The sequence below is a fragment of the Papaver somniferum genome, unplaced genomic scaffold (genome assembly GCF_003573695.1).
Source record: "Papaver somniferum cultivar HN1 unplaced genomic scaffold, ASM357369v1 unplaced-scaffold_156, whole genome shotgun sequence".
Taxonomy (NCBI): domain Eukaryota; kingdom Viridiplantae; phylum Streptophyta; class Magnoliopsida; order Ranunculales; family Papaveraceae; genus Papaver; species Papaver somniferum.
Genome location: NW_020625042.1, coordinates 247,046 through 252,197, shown reverse-complemented (window position 1 = coordinate 252,197; position 5,152 = coordinate 247,046).

Here is a 5,152-nt window from a genome sequence, read left to right as displayed (position 1 = left end):
TTCGAGTCTTTTCGATTGTGTATTTTTCGAATGTACACTCGAAACTGCTCTAAGTAGAAAAATCTTGTTTATGTGGCCTAGACTTCAAAATTTGGCTAAAATATCAAGATCATGTTGGACTATAGACCAACATGTCCTGATCATTAGTATGTTTCCAATAAAAATAGAAACCTGTTGATCTAAATTATAGCGTTCGAGTCTTTTCGAGTGTGTATTATTCGAATGTACACTCGAAACTGCTCTAAGTAGAAAATCTGTGTTTATGAGGCCTAGGCTTCAAAACTTGGATAAAATATCAAGATCATGTCGGTCTATAGACCAACATGTCCTGATCATTAGCATGTTTTCAATCAAAATAGACACCTCTTGAGCTAAATTATAGCGTTCGAGTCTTTTCGAGTGTGTATTTTTCGAATGTACACTCGAAACCGCTCTAAGTAGACAAATCTTGTTTATGTAGCCTAGACTTCAAAATTTGGCTAAAATATCAAGATCATGTGGGTCTATAGACCAACATGTCCTGATCATTAGCATGTTTCCAATAAAAATAGAAACCTGTTGATCTAAATTATAGCGTTCTAGTCTTTTCGAGTGTGTATTTTTCGAATGTACAATCGAAACTGCTCTAAGTAGAAAATTCATGTTTATGAGGCCTAGGCTTCAAAACTTGGCTAAAATATCAAGATCATGTGGGTCTATAGACTAACATGTCATGATAATTAGTATGTTTTCAATCAAAATAGACACCTCTGTAGCTAAATTATAGCGTTCGAGTCTTTTCGAGTGTGTATTTTTCGAATGTACACTCGAAACTGCTCTAAGTAGAAAATCCGTGTTTATGAGGCCTAGGCTTCAAAACTTGGATAAAATATCAAGATCATGTGGGTCTATAGACCAACATGTCCTGATAATTAGCCTTTTTTCAACCAAAATAGACATCTCTTGAGATAAATTATAGCGTTCGAGTCTTTTCGAGTGTGTATTATTCGAATGTACACTCGAAACTACTCTAAGTAGAAAATCCGTGTTTATGAGGCATAGGCTTCAAAACTTGGATAAAATATCAAGATCATGTGGGTCTATAGACCAACATGTCCTGATAATTATAAGTTTTCAATCAAAATAGATACCTCTTGAGCTAAATTATAGCGTTCGAGTCTTTTCGAGTGTGTATTTTTCGAATGTACACTCGAAACTGCTCTAAGTAGAAAAATCTTGTTTATGTGGCCTAGACTTCAAAATTTGGCTAAAATATCAAGATCATGTGGGTCTATAGACCAACATGTCCTTATCAATAGCATGTTTTCAATCAAAATAGACACCTCTTGAGCTAAATTATAGCGTTCGAGTCTTTTCGAGTGTGTATTTTTCGAATGTCCACTCGAAACTGCTCTAAGTAGAAAAATCTTGTTAATGTGGCATAGACTTCAAAATTTGGCTAAAATATCAAGATCATGTAGGTCTATAGATCAATATGTCCTGATCATTAGCATGTTTCCAATCAAAATAGACACCTCTTGAGCTAAGTTATAGCGTTCGAGTCTTTTCGAGTGTGTATTTTTCGAATATACACTCGAAACTGCTCTAAGTAGAAAATTCGTGTGTATGAGGCCTAGGCTTCAAAACTTGGCTAAAATATCAAGATCATGTGGGTCTATAGACCAACATGTCCTGATAATTAGCATGTTTTCAATCAAAATAGACATCTCTTGAGATAAATTATAGCGTTCGAGTCTTTTCGAGTGTGTATTATTCGAATGTACACTCGAAACTACTCTAAGTAGAAAATCCGTGTTTATGAGGCATAGGCTTCAAAACTTGGATAAAATATCAAGATCATGTGGGTCTATAGACCAACATGTCCTGATAATTAGCATGTTTTCAATCAAAATAGACACCTCTTGAGCTAAATTATAGCGTTCGAGTCTTTTCGAGTGTGTATTTTTCGAATGTACACTCGAAACTGCTCTAAGTAGAAAAATCTTGTTTATGTGGCCTAGACTTCAAAATTTGGCTAAAATATCAAGATCATGTGGGTCTATAGACCAACATGTCCTGATCATTAGCATGTTTTCAATCAAAATAGACATCTCTTGAGATAAATTATGGCGTTCGAGTCTTTTCGAGTGTGTATTATTCGAATGTACACTCGAAACTGCTCTAAGTAGAATATCCGTGTTTATGAAGCCTAGGCTTCAAAACTTGGATAAAATATCAAGATCATGTGGGTCTATAGACCAACATGTCCTGATAATTAGCATGTTTTCAATCAAAATAGACACCTCTTGAGCTAAATTATAGCGTTCGAGTCTTTTCGAGTGTGTATTTTTCGAATGTACACTCGAAACTGCTCTAAGTAGAAAAATCTTGTTTATGTGGCCTAGACTTCAAAATTTGGCTAAAATATCAAGATCATGTTGGTCTATAGACCAACATGTTCTGATAATTAGCATGTTTCCAATCAATATAGACACCTCTTGAGCTAAATTATAGCGTTCTAGTCTTTTCGAGTGTGTATTTTTCGAATGTACACTCGAAACTGCTCTAAGTAGAAAAATCTTGTTTATGAGGCCTAGGCTTCAAAATTTGGCTAAAATATCAAGATCATGTGGGTCTATAGACCAACATGTCCTGATAATTAGCATGTTTTCAATCAAAATAGACATCTCTTGAGATAAATTATAGCGTTCGAGTCTTTTCGAGTGTGTATTATTCGAATGTACACTCGAAACTGCTCTAAGTAGAAAATTCGTGTGTATGAGGCCTAGGCTTCAAAACTTGGCTAAAACATCAAGATCATGTGGGTCAATAGACTAACATGTCCTGATAATTAGCATGTTTTCAATCAAAATAGACATCTCTTGAGATAAATTATAGCGTTCGAGTCTTTTCGAGTGTGTATTATTCGAATGTACACACGAAACTGCTCTAAGTAGAATATCCGTGTTTATGAAGCCTAGGCTTCAAAACTTGGATAAAATATCAAGATCATGTGGGTCTATAGACCAACATGTCCTGATAATTAGCATGTTTTCAATCAAAATAGACACCTCTTGAGCTAAATTATAGCGTTCGAGTCTTTTCGAGTGTGTATTTTTCGAATGTACACTCGAAACTGCTCTAAGTAGAAAAATCTTGTTTATGTGGCCTAGACTTCAAAATTTGGCTAAAATATCAAGATCATGTGGGTCTATAGACCAACATGTCCTGATAATTAGCATGTTTTCAATCAAAATAGATACCTCTTGAGCTAAATTATAGCGTTCGAGTCTTTTCGAGTGTGTATTTTTCGAATGTACACTCGAAACTGCTCTAAGTAGAAAAATCTTGTTTATGTGGCCTAGACTTCAAAATTTGGCTAAAAAATCAAGATCATCTGGGTCTATAGACCAACATGACCTGATAATTAGCATGTTTTCAATCAAAATAGACACCTCTTGAGCTAAATTATAGCGTTCGAGTCTTTTCGAGTGTGTATTTTTCGAATGTACACTCGAAACTGCTCTAAGTAGAAAAATCTTGTTTATGTGGCCTAGACTTCAAAATTTGGCTAAAATATCAAGATCATGTGGGTCTATAGACCAACATGTCCTGATAATTAGCATGTTTCAAATCAAAATAGACACCTCTTGAGCTAAATTATAGCGTTCGAGTCTTTTAGAGTGTGTATTTTTCGAATATACACTCGAAACTGCTCTAAGTAGAAAATTCGTGTGTATGAGGCCTAGGCTTCAAAACTTGGCTAAAATATCAAGATCATGTGGGTCTATAGACCAACATGTCCTGATAATTAGCATGTTTTCAATCAAAATAGACATCTCTTGAGATAAATTATAGCGTTCGAGTCTTTTCGAGTGTGTATTATTCGAATGTACACTCGAAACTGCTCTAAGTAGAAAAATCTTGTTTATGTGGCCTAGACTTCAAAATTTGGCTAAAATATCAAGATCATGTGGGTCAATAGACCAACATGTCCTGATAATTAGCATGTTTCAAATCAATATAGACACCTCTTGAGCTAAATTATAGCGTTCGAGTCTTTTAGAGTGTGTATTTTTCGAATATACACTCGAAACTGCTCTAAGTAGAAAATTCGTGTGTATGAGGCCTAGGCTTCAAAACTTGGCTAAAATATCAAGATCATGTGGGTCTATAGACCAACATGTCCTGATAATTAGCATGTTTTCAATCAAAATAGACATCTCTTGAGATAAATTATAGCGTTCGAGTCTTTTCGAGTGTGTATTTTTCGAATGTACACTCGAAACTGCTCTAAGTAGAAAAATCTTGTTTATGTGGCCTAGACTTCAAAATTTGGCTAAAATATCAAGATCATGTGGGTCTATAGACCAACATGTCCGGATCAATAGCATGTTTTCAATAAAAATAGACACCTCTTGAGCTAAATTATAACGTTCGAGTCTTTTCGAGTGTGTATTTTTCGAATGTACACTCGAAACTGCTCTAAGTAGAAAAATCTTGTTTATGTGGCCTAGACTTCAAAATTTGGTTAAAATATCAAGATCATGTGGGTCTATAGACCAACATGTCCTGATCATTAGCATGTTTTCAATAAAAATAGACACCTCTTGAGCTAAATTATAGCTTTCGAGTCTTTTCGAGTGTGTATTTTTCGAATGTACACTCGAAACTGCTCTAAGTAGAAAAATCTTGTTTATGTGGCCTAGACTTCAAAATTTGGTTAAAATATCAAGATCATGTGGGTCTATATACCAACATGTCCTGATCATTAGCATGTTTCCAATCAATATAGACACCTCTTGAGCTAAATTATAGCGTTCGAGTCTTTTCGAGTGTGTATTTTTCGAATGTACACTCGAAACTGCTCTAAGTAGAAAAATCTTGTTTATGTGGCCTAGACTTCAAAATTTGGCTAAAATATCAAGATCATGTGGGGCTATGGACCAACATGTCCTGATCATTAGCATGTTTCCAATCAATATAGACACCTCTTGAGCTAAATTATAGCGTTCGAGTCTTTTCGAGTGTGTATTTTTCGAATATACACTCGAAACTGCTCTAAGTAGAAAATTCGTGTGTATGAGGCCTAGGCTTCAAAACTTGGCTAAAATATCAAGATCATGTGGGTCTATAGACCAACATGTCCTGATAATTAGCATGTTTTCAATCA